This window comes from Antennarius striatus, chromosome 9 (assembly GCF_040054535.1).
Source record: "Antennarius striatus isolate MH-2024 chromosome 9, ASM4005453v1, whole genome shotgun sequence".
Lineage (NCBI taxonomy): Eukaryota > Metazoa > Chordata > Actinopteri > Lophiiformes > Antennariidae > Antennarius > Antennarius striatus.
The window spans coordinates 17934991-17947640 of record NC_090784.1 but is presented as its reverse complement, the minus strand read 5'-3'; positions in this window follow the sequence as shown (position 1 = coordinate 17947640).

The window sequence follows — 12650 nt, the reverse complement described above, 5'->3', positions numbered from 1 at the left end:
GTCATTTGTCACGCTCATGGAATACCATCTCATCCTAAGTAAGTCATTTCTGTATCCTGCTCCGAGCTCATCTTTATCTCTGCAGGCAAATGGTCATTCCTGCTGAGAGGAGGGAGAAGATACTTCATATCTCATAGACAGGGATTTCAGCTCAGCCTTAGCCTGATATTAGCTCACCACTCTGGAAGCTGTGGGTTGCAGACAGTCGTACTTTACCTCCGCTGAGCGGGTCTAGACGTTTGTTGCTTGGTTTCCCCTCCTCCTGAGGGGTTGGAGTCCACTTATCAGCTAGCAGAGAACACATGTAGATGTGTAGCACAACTTGGGAATTCACCTTTTATTGCACTTGAAATAGCGCTAGTCGACTAGTCAAAGCTGTGAACGTGGAAACATGAAACAAAGAGCCCACACATCGGAAGCTGTGTGCAACATCAAGAGAAGACAGTCTCACCGTGAGCCTGGGTTTATGGATACATGTCTTAAAATGTTTTAGATTGTTTTAAAGCAGCACAATATTAAGAAATGGATTAAAAAAAACCACAAGGGCAAAGTTTATACCCTAGAATCATGTGTGATGGCACCATCCATCCGTGTGAGGGAAAAGCCTGGGCACACACATTACAACTTTGGCTTATTGCCACTTGTCAGACAGAAAGTCACACCAACTCCTCCCATTTAGCAGCAAGAAGAGAAGCCATGGTTGACGCCTCGGCCCCTGTGACAGCGTAATGTAATCACTGCTGTCGCGCTGCTCCTCCTCTCTTCTCCGGGTTTTCTGAGAGTGACAAAAGGGATCGGCAGCAGTGTGTTATCAGTGTGCTGCTGGAGTAATCGTATTATTGAGTAATTTTAATTCTGAGAGGCTGACCAACATGGTGAACACTGTGAACAAAGCGACTCCTCGCTAAGCCCATCAGAGTGAAGCCCATAGAGATGAGGTCTTTTCCTGCTCCAAGGCCCTCCAGACGCAGGCGTCCACCTTCCCTCCTCTGTTGCTTCTCCCTCTCCTCCCCCCTCATTCCTGTTCTGTTCTTATTATTTATTCCCAGATACGTTTTTCGTCCTCTAGCTCCCCCCAACCCCAAATCTCTTTTGCTCTCAACCCCCCAGTCTTTCGGTGACCGTACCACTCTGAGCTGGGAGTTTGTGTAATGGCGTTATTCACAGTTCATTGGTCTGTTTGAAGGGGCTATCTTGATTGAGCGTCTCCCGATGCGGGACGTGGTGACTCTGGGAGTGTATAAAGATGTGGTTGTGTCCACAGATGTAGATTGGCTCGGTGAAATGGAGGACGTTGCAGAGACCTGGTCTCCAGATAGTTTTATGCAAAGCAAGTATGCATATAAGGGAGATAAAACAGCCTGGAATCGTGTGCAACTGGGGCGTCATGCTTGGAGAATTTGACATGAAATAGAAGCAACGAAAAACTATCTGTCCATCTCATACCCATGAATGAAAAAATATTGCAACAAGACCAAAAAAAATGTGGTCTGAGAAGCAAAAACATTCACCGCTAATTCATTGATATTAATCTCCAAAGTGTAGGTGTGTACACACACACACACACACACACACACACACCTCTAGACACACACACTCACACACACTGAAAGGCACCTCCTTCGCCTCTTCGTGACACTCCTCTGATGCTGTTATAAGCTTGGCTGCGAGATCAAAATCTGTCTTTGACAAACACACACACACACACACACACACACACACACACGCAAACACACATACAGTCAAATTGCCCGGAGCAGCGAAAGCACAGGAAAGCAGATCCACTCTGAAGAAACTCTAAAACCAACATCGCAGTAAGGTAGAACATGTTCCTGTGCTTCTGCATGTACGAGAAATACACACTAATGACATGCAAGTACACAGGTGAGAAAACACACACCCTTGTAGAAAGAGAGAGAGTCCTACTTACAGAATGAATCAGACGTTACCAGGAGCGCTGTGCCATATTATCGCTGTAGTAGTGAGTCAACACAGGCATCGAGTTCAGAGACCACAGGGCTTTAGCACTTCAGCTGAGGGAAGAAGGGGGGACGCCGTGGGGATTCAAATGGGTTCACAGCGTCACTTGGGGTGAGGACATATGGAAGGAATCTACAGGAATCCAGTGTTTATTTCCTAATTGTAGAATATAATCCCTTTCAAGACGAGGCAAGAAAAAAAATCAGCCGGGAATGAGAGGAGAGGTTCAATTATGTCTGAACAGACCGGCGGCGTTCTCTTCTTGTGGTCTCCTACTTCAAAAAAAAAAAAAAACAAGAAAAAAATAGCAAGATTTATCGACAAATAAGTAAACTAAGGGGTGGAAAAATTAGTCTGAAAAATCGGGCTGCTCCATTTCTTTTTTTTTCTTGTACCCCCACCCCTCTTGTTTTCCTGGGGATGTGCAGGGGGCCTATAAGCATAGGGACGCTGGCATCAGAAAACCAATCACCTCCTCGCCAGATGACGAGAGAACATAAAGGAGTAAGTGACAAGCAGATGAAGGGGAGGATTTCCAACACCTGCTCTCTCCCTCTGTTTTCCTCCCTGCCTGCTTCCTTCTCTCTATCCAGGCTGTATTTCCTTTCTAGTAACAGACCCTTCACTTCCAGCCCGGCTCACCTGAGTGTATGGGCTTGTGGTTGACTTAGGTGGGCACAGATGGAGGAAGGTTCTCCAGAAGCTACAAGGCAAGGAAGTTCTACCTCCTTTTGTTTTTCTTTTAGTCCTCCTCCTTTCTTCCCCTCCTGCTCTCTCTTCCTCACACGGTGTGTAGAATGACAATGAAGTCCATGCTGTCTACTGTGTCGGCATTGGATGTTTGCCTGGCTCGGTGCCTGACACTTGGAATAGGCAGAGCACACGTCTTCCTGTCTGCCTGTCTGTCTTCTTGTCTATCTGTCTGTCTGTCTTGCCAGCCTCAGAGCTTGTCTGTCAGTCAGTATAACTGTCTGTTTACAAGGCCATCTTTCAGTCGGTCTTCCTGCAACCAGGGACATAACCCTTGTCTCTTGCTCAAGTGCCCCCACTGGTGTAAATCTGGAACCCTACCCCTGCCCATTGCGTCAAAACCAGCCAAAATGGAACAGGCGAACTAGAGACTCCAAGTCTCTGAGAGGATTTTAGTTTGTCCTCCCCTGTCTCGTCTGCTTTGCCTCTGTGTTTTATCTCTCTACCTGTATCCCTCTATTCTCTTCTTCAGTCTCTTTGCTCGTTGTCTATTCTGGACAGTCCGTCCCTCCTTTCTCTCCTTCATCGAGGAAGGGTGTAGAAGAATTATGCTGCTCCATGATGCATTTTTCAGTGATGTGTCAGAAAGGTAGTCAAAAGCAAAGAGGATGAAGACAGCGGCCTTTTCAAAGCAAACAAACAAAAAGATCAGGAGAGAGAACTTCTAGATGGGCGATTTTCAGTTGGTTGATTTTACCCACAAGCCAATCTGGAAAAGAGGCCCAGCTCTCAGGTGTACACAAAAGCGTCGTAACGTCGATAAGTTGTACGGTCGATAAATCCGGACATGTCCAAGATCTCCTTGCCACTGCTCCAGCATCACTGCTGGCTATTTCATTCACATGTAGTCCGAGAAGTTCAGTTCAATGCTCAACAGGTTGATTGTTGGAAGTCCTGTCACCTTTTGCTCTTAGGGCTTTTCTCTACTTCCTGAAGACGGCTGCTGGCGGTATATCCGTCCAGCTCATCCAGACTCGACTCTGCAGCTTCACTGGGGCGGCGCGGGCCGATAATGGAGGACGGTGGCAGCAGTTAGCTGCGGAAAGCTTGTCGCCGGAGGTCGTGTCCTGGTTTCCATGCTGCCCATTTGATGTCAATCTCTGCAAGGTTCGAGATCTAGGAGGAAATGAAGAACAGAGGTGAGAAAGTAGAGAGGAGAGAGAGCATGACTGCATGAAAGGTTAGCATGGTGACATTTGTGTCACTCTGCCTTATCGTGTACGTCATTCTCCTCCCTGTCACACTCCACCCTGCCTGTCGTCCTCCTGTCTATTCTGCCCTTGTCACTCTTCCTCCGGTTTTTCTGCTTGTTTGCAGCTTCGTCCTCTCCACTCTATCATCTCATCCTTTCACTTTCTCCCAACAAGCTCATCTCACATTGTCAAATCTCTCTTATGTTGCCCCTATCCAGTTTTATCACTACACGTAACCCGCGTTCACCCAATCATTTCTCCTGGCTCTTTCGTCTATCCTGAGTTAAGTGTCAGTTGCACTCAGCGGTCTCCGAGATGAGATGTATGTGAAGGAGCACACCGAAGGAGAGAGGAGTCTGACTGGTGAACGCGCCTGCAGCAGGTGGAGGACTGCAGCACGACTGTTGTGTTCACTTTCATTCAAAGTAGCACTCAGACAGCAGAGGTTAGGAAATATTAGACATTATATAATATATAAATATCATGTATATTGTATCCTGCTGCCGAGGTTGAGGTTTGTAGCTGTTGTCGCTAACAAAGAGAGGAAATAAAAGATGTGAGATCTGTGCACAGGACAGAGGAAGTGTTTCACAGTACATGAAAAATTATGAAGTGTCACAAAAATATCAGACACTTTGCCAGTTTTGAAAAATACAGTCACCTCATGCTAACACTGGCTTGTCAAACAAGAGAGGTAGCTGAGGCCCCATGAATCAAAGTTAAGTTAATCATAAAATGTGCAAAAAAAATGCATGTCAGTTTGAATTAACTGTCAAATTATCACAAATGTTTTGGCGGTGGATGTTTAATACTATCCAGTATCCGAGTTTGACGGGATCCAATGTACCTAACGTCATAAAAAAAAATAAAAAAAAGACTCCAATTGTATTTTCAACCCATGGCGGCGCAGACATAGCATTGTTACAAATGTGTTGGTTTGTGTTCAGTGACATTTTCCAAACCAGCACTGTGTGCAAGCTGTTAATGTAAAAGAGGGGGGGTGGGAACCCATTTTGTGTCCCTGGGGCTTTTTTGTTTTTGCCGTGGTACTGAAAGAGGTATTGAGTTACTTGTTTTTATATTAGCATTGTATCCAAGATTTAATTCTGGCAAGTTCAAACTGTTTTTAAATAACAGCCCTGACAGAGACTGGATTCATTTGTAATAGGATGGGGGGGGGATCATGCTTTGGTACACTTCATGATAACGTTGGACTTGTTGGATTGAACTATGCTATTAGGTTTTGTTGTCAGTAATGTTTCTAGAAGGCTGTAGGATAAATGCAAATATGGATTCCAGAAATTAGTCTTTGAGCAGCTTGGAGCTGGAATTAAAATGTGTACATGAAAATGCTCTACTCTCCATCAAGACAGATCCATATAAGCTATTGGACATGTGCTGAATAATAAACTTAGGTGGCTTCACGTTCAATGTTTTTTATAGAAATACATTGAAGCCAAGAAAAATACAAGGATATTTGTTCAACTGCAAGATTTCCAGGCAGCATTAGAGTTCTATTTTGTATAAGTTTAGTTGAAGTCATGACAGATCGGACTCAGCTAGACCTTTGATAAATTATTCAGGTGTGTGATTGATATTGTCACATTCATACACTGTTATATTGCGCCAGCACACAGTCTCACATCCCTTCAGACAGACAATGTTCCAGGCAGCGAGCAGAGGACAGATGGCAAATCTAATGTTGGTCTGAACTCAGACTTTGATGCCTATTTAGCTTCTTTATTGAACATTGGCTTCTGTATTAAAAAGCCTTTTGTCAAATAAAGAGCCTAAACATAAAAATAGCAGCAGTATGTCAAATCATTGCTGCTCGGTTTTGTCTCTGTTACCACGCAACAGTTTGTACCTGTTGAATATATAAAATCGCTTTAGCATTCCGATCCGAATGCTTTCAGCACAAAGAAAAACATGCATTTCTTCACAAGTCGGCAGGAGAGAATCATTTAAGAAGGTCTTGGTGACTCCTTTCCTTCCAGTGAGGCGATAGTCCATTTAAAATGAAACATTAGAGCTCATTCAGTGCATCAGCTCCAATCAATACTGTTATGTGAATAGATGTGACCCTCCTGTGACACCCATATCCTCCCAGGACCGTTTAAGATGACACTATGTGTGTGTGAGCACTAACCTACTAGGTAGGTTAGTGCTCAGTGTGTTTGTGTGCGTGTGTGTGTGTGTGTGTGTGTGTGTGTGTGTGTGTGTGTGTTTGTGTGTGTTTGTTGGAATGACTTGCGTCACACGGGTGAAAAGATGGAGGTGATATTATGTCAGCAAGGACTGAAAAAGCAGAAAATGCATTTAAAAACAAGTGACAATGGGTGGGTTTGCATGTGTGTACGTGTCACAGCTGTTATGCCTAAAGCAATTAAACACATTGATCTACTTCATAACCCTGCGTTGTAACAATCCCACACCACAGGGGCTGAACACACACTTCTGACCTCTGCATTGTGTCACAAACACGCACACATGAAACACAATCACAATGATTGACGCAGACGCGGCGTCTCGTCTCATCGCCCGCGTCAGGAGAGTCTCAAGCGTCTTCAGCTCGTCTGAATTCAAAGAGAATGTGGAGGAGCTTGAAGAGATCGAGATGGGTATGGAGGGGGGGTTGACACAGGGGAAAGGGGTAAAGAAGCATGTGGGGGAGGTGGAGGAGGAGGGGTGTTGAGGCATTCAGATTTTATGCAAATGCCTTATTCTGGACAGGACTGTTCATGTCTTGATGATGGTGGTGGTGGGGGGGGGGTGAAGACAGATGGATGTTGGGTAAAAAACAGAGGGATGGAGGGAAACAGGTGGGGGGAGCGGTAAGGAGGTGGGTTGAGTGGGTGAGAAATGTAAGAAAATAAAATGGAAAAACTGCTGCCAGTGTGAGAATAAAGGCACCCGAAAGAAGAGGAAGCAGAGACAGGATATTAAGAAACAAGAAAATGAGCGGTGGAAGAGAATGGAAAGAAGAAAATAAGAAGTGGAGGAGGAGGAGGACAGACTCTCACCCATTTCAGTGGGCTCTCCACAGGCGAGTACAATCCCTGCTCTGTGATCCCATCCTGGGGAAAGGCGCAGCGAGATCCTGGAGCTCCCTCCACTGAATACCAATGGGTCTGCTATTATCAGCTCATAGACACACATACACACACACACACACCGGCACTGTGCAGGAAAAGGCACAAAACACACACAGAGTCAAGTCTGGGGTAATTGTTTCATTAAAATAAAAAAGATTTTTTTTTTTTTTTAAAAACAACTATTCAGTGATGCAAATGGAAAAATCACAATAGAAGACACACTGCAGAACAAGTACATTTGCATTCCATTCTTCCTGTCTTATTTTCTCTTCATAATAATAATTTAAAAAAGCATCAGGGACTGTGCACAAGCCAGAGGCATGAATCTAGACACACAAACACACATGCTCACACACTGACGTTAGCAGGTTGTACAGACACTCACTGAGCACTGATCCCCCCCCACCACCACCACCACCACCACCCTCAACGAGTCCCGCCGTCGACTGTTCCCTGCTCACAGATCCAAGGATGTTAGGGAGAAATGAGTTGTCCCTTTCATCCCCCCCGGTGCGTTCCTAACGCACAGATACCAGGAGGTGAAGACAGGATCCTGGTTTCTCCTTTATTTGTCCCTCTTGTGCAGTGTGTATCCGTTTCTTTTTAGTATCCATTTGTTGATTCATCCAATTCGTCTGCCTGCCGGTGGACTTGGATGGCAAACTGCATTCACTTAGTCACTCCCCGCAACCGCTCTCCGCTCCATCTCTCCACTTGCTCAACAGTATAGCGCACCTCCTCGGCTTTCTCCAATCTAATCATCTCTCCCTCTCTCTCCCTCTCTCTCTCGTCCTCCCCCAACACCCACTGTTTCACTCTCTCTCCCTCCTAGGTATTTTTCTCAAAGATGAATATCACCCCCCCCCCCTCCACACACACACACACACACACACACACACACACACACACACCCTCTCCCCTCCACCCCCATCACCACCCACCCTTTTTCTTTTTACTCTGCCAGTCTCAACGATAAGCATTTCAAATAAGAAAAAAGGCAAAAATGAAAAGAAAACTGGCAATGAAGAAAAGACACACTACCCATTCACACACACACACACACACACACACACACACACACACACACACACACACACACACACACACACACACACACACACACGCACACACACTCAGACACAAACACACACTGACAACAGAGACAGAGAGCAATGATTGGGCTATGTATGCATCCCTAGCAGGGAGTATGACAAAGTATGACATAAATAATCACAGCACCACACCACTGGCCTCATAGCCTACGACACACACACACACACACACACACACACACACACACACACACACACACACACACACACACACACACACACACCCGGGCTCAGATGCTGATGCACATATTGACATTATGTCACTGACATGCACAAACAGTGGGAGGGTAAGCAGAGGTAAACACACAAATTGTATCAGGGTGCAAGACTAGATCAAACACGTATGCAGCGGTGATGGGATGTAACTGAGTACATCTACTCAGATGCTGCTCTGTAATTAAGAAGTTCATTTTTAATATTTAAGCTGGAAGTGAAATCGTGCTTTTTGTTTCGTAACATTTATTCAGTCTCTCGGGGAAGCTGTGATGTCACAGCTGCAGCATTTAACACAAATTCAGCTAATCCCCATGCGTTCTGCATGACCTTGGAATTTTGTCCACATCACTTATCTGCAATATGGCCGATGATCATAGTTTCCCTCAAATGTTGCCAAAAATAGCACAACCTCATCAAGTCCACAACTTCCCAGAGGGACCTTTATTTGACAGCTATTGCTGAGAGTACAGTAAGTGCTTTTTGTTCATTTCTGCAGGGCTTTATACCCATATTGGACAGCCGGCAGTAAAGAAATACCGGAAAATGACAGAAGGCAGAAGGAGAGTGAGGGTCTATAAAACCATTCCACCTGACATGAACTAATAAATGTTCCAGTTTATGGTCATTCTTACCTAGTTCTGCTCTAGATCACCAGGTCACCCTCTAGATCACATAAAACATGTTTCAGCTCACAATATATGTGTTAATATGTTTCTTTTATTTACTTATTTAAAGGTAATATACTGTACATTGCACGAAGCTACTAAAATTGTGAGATAATATCATTATTACAAAATCTATTGGGGGTTTTTTACACGTTAATCAATATACAGAATAAAAGTAATGCAAAACTCAATACATGGGTCCATTTTGTACAGTAAATACGATGGAAGTACATTCTGGTTTACGTTGGAGTTTATTTGCTGTTTTATTTATGTACTTTACCACAAAAAAAATCAATTAACTTTGTTTTTGACAAAGGATTTTTATTTGTCGTGCGTGCGAGTGTGTGTGTGTGTGTGTGTGTGTGTGTGTGTGTGTGTGTGTGTGTGTGTGTGTGTGTGTGTGTGTGTGTGTGTGTGTGTGTGTGTGTTTTTAGACAGACAGACAGAAAGACAGACAGATAGATAGATAGAGAGTACATTTGCACATGGCTGAAACCCATCTCTGGTCTCACCAGGACACCCTGACGTTTCTAGTGGGACTCCCTTGAGTGCAGATGACATCCTCCTCACTATTTATAATGTTCACTCATCTAAGGCACAATTCCACAACAGCATGAGCCCACTGCAAGCAGACAGCAGACCCCAGAGAGGCAACTCACACTATAAGATGTCACAGCCTAACTCCCATATCCCCCTTCTACCACGCCCGTCCCGTCCCGTCCCGTCCCCCCCTAATGCTGCTGGGATGTGGAGTTCTGATGCTCTCCTTCGTCTCTGGAGCTCCAGTCAGTCCAACAAGCCTTTTCAATACAGATCGTTGTCTTGACCTTGCAGCACTCAAAGCTCCCTTCTTTTTTATTTTCTCCGAGGCTATTTAACTTGCCACAGCGTGTCGACTCATTGATTTTGTCACTCTGTGAATGAGGTGGCTCTTTAATTGCAAGTGACAATAAGGCAAATTTGCCTTACAGTGTTGTTCGTAAATCATGCTGGAAGAGCTGCGTTTGTTCAAAAGATTGTTGTTACGTTTGAAATCGACAAAATGGAAACTAAATCTGCCAACTGTGGATTTTACTCCTTACTCCACTTAGTTCCCGTCTGATCAGTAAAACCCTCGGTGGCGTCATCTGAAGTTTGGGCCTGTTGTGTGTCCACCCCCCCCCCCACATTGACTAATAGTCTCTGATCTGAGCCTTTGGATACATCAACTCTGTTCCATCCACTAAGCTGTCCCCTAATCAAATAGGGAAGCAAATATTGTATGTGGCAATGCTGAGCTGTCTCCTCTGCTTCTGTCTCAAATGGACCCCCCCCCCACTCCAACCCATCCAACCCTACCCGCCCCCCTGCCCATTGCGTCATCATGTTTTCACCTATTCACTTTGCATCTTTTTAAATAATGTGCATCTCCAGATGTCTTTGTCCAGTGGGTGGACAGAGCTGGAACACCTATTACTCACTCATGCTTGAGCCTATTAGACTGCAGCCATGTCACGCCACACGTTCCCTTAGGCTATGGCATTTTATTTCCGTGTGCACGTGTGTGTGTGTGTGTGTGCATGCGTGTGTGTGTGTGTGTGTGTGTGTGTGTGACTATGACTGTTTATGCATGGGTCCAAACTTGCAAATTCAAACTTTGCTCTCTTTGCATGTGATGTTTGTGAAGGATTGTGTGCAGTGTTACCCACAGCTGTAGTTTTCAGGAGGTCAGAAGGTGTCTCCATGTGCTGTCGCTCCCATTCCATCAAACCAGTGTGAGTGCATCGTCTAATTCACCTCTAGTCTAACTTACACCGTCTTGATTTTCAGCACTACTGGGGGACTCGATGTGAGACTACCAGGGTGATACACCCCCGTCTTTTTAACATTAGTTCTACATCACAATCCAACATGTAGAAATGCAGCAAAGCAAGTCAACTTATTCATACAAATGGTGTCCGGGCCTGATTACATCCCTGCAACTGTTTTGGTATCTCCCTTCTCTCTAAATATGTATTCAACAGCTGTTTCCCTCATCTCCATCCCACACAACTTTTCTTTTGACAAATTGATGTGGAGCACTTTTGCATAACAACGAAGTATCAAACACACTTCAAACACCGTCCGCAGCACAAATGTGCACCTTATTCCAATACATCACAAACACCTCGCTGCAGGTGTTGAGAGCCTGGGCTTTTGCGATTGCAAATGTGGATTTGTAGACCGTTTTTACTTATGCCTTAGTTAAAACACAAATTTGGCGTCTGTGATAACTATTGCTTGGGAATCATGCAAACGAGGGGAGGCGATGGGGAGCGTACGACAGAGGGCGGTGAGAAAATTGACATTCTGCCCGAGTTCAGCGCTGTGCTGGTGGAATAATGATTAGCTCCTCAGTATTCAAGTCACAAATTCTTCGCTATCAATGAGAGAGAAGGAGAGAAAGAAAGAGAGGAAGGAGGAAACATGAGGGTGGGGGCAGATGTGAGGAGACAAACCACAGGGAAATGGGGGAGTCAAGGGGATGATGGGTGGAAGGGAGAAGGGGGGGAGACGAGGGAAGGGGAGCACACAGGGAGAAACAAGGTGAGAGAAAGCGTGGTCTGAAAGCATCCAGAGGTAATGGAGGACAGGAGAAAGGGCTAGTGTGACATAAGTAGCAGATATAAGTGCTAGCACTATGTGGTACACACACACACACACACACACACACACACACACACACATACACTAACACAGACGCGGATACACATTGTCAATTTACAAATGCAACACTCACGCAACTCAAAAATAAGTTGAAAGATGTATGCACTCTTGTAACTATAATACACTCTCTCTCTCTTTCTCTCTCTCTCTCTCTCTCTCTCTCTCACGCACACACACACACACACACACACACACACACACACACACACACACACACACACACACACACACACACAGATAAATATACAACTAAACACGTGGAGACTACTTTGTCAAAGTCACACCAGGTACAGCAGCCTCAGCAAAGAGGGACCGAGGCTGTGTCGCAGGGGAAGAGAGGGAGGGATGGAACGGAGGAGTGACTATGAAAAATAATAGAAAGGAGAAAATAAAATAAGAGGATGGAGGGTACAGAGGAAGCATGTGCAAGCAATAAATATGTAATCACAAAGCATAGAGAATGATAAATGTATACTATTATGTAAATAGGTCAATCATACATTAATAACTATGATATGATAATAGAGTTGGGAAGTCAGCTGTATCGAGTGAGTATAAATGTGCTCACTTAGTCAAATGCAAAAAAAACCCCCGACATCATCATTTTGCACGCCCCCATAATTTCTTTCTTTAGAGACAGATCATCAGAAGAGAAGTGAAATGTTGTTCATTGAAAAAAAGATTAAAGATTTAATGTAATACAACTCATGGGGCACAGCGAATAATGATTATACTTGTTATTAAATGCATTAGATAGAATGCATTATCTACACTGGAAATAAAGGATAGAAACAAATGTTGACATTTTTATTTTAGACAGCAAATGTAGCATACAGTATTTAAGCCTGGGAAAGTGGGCATGCTGCCTCGTGATGCTGGAAGTGGTGTGAAACAAACGATCGACTTCCTGCGCGCACTCATGACACAAAGGAGAGTAAAATACAGCTACTGGGA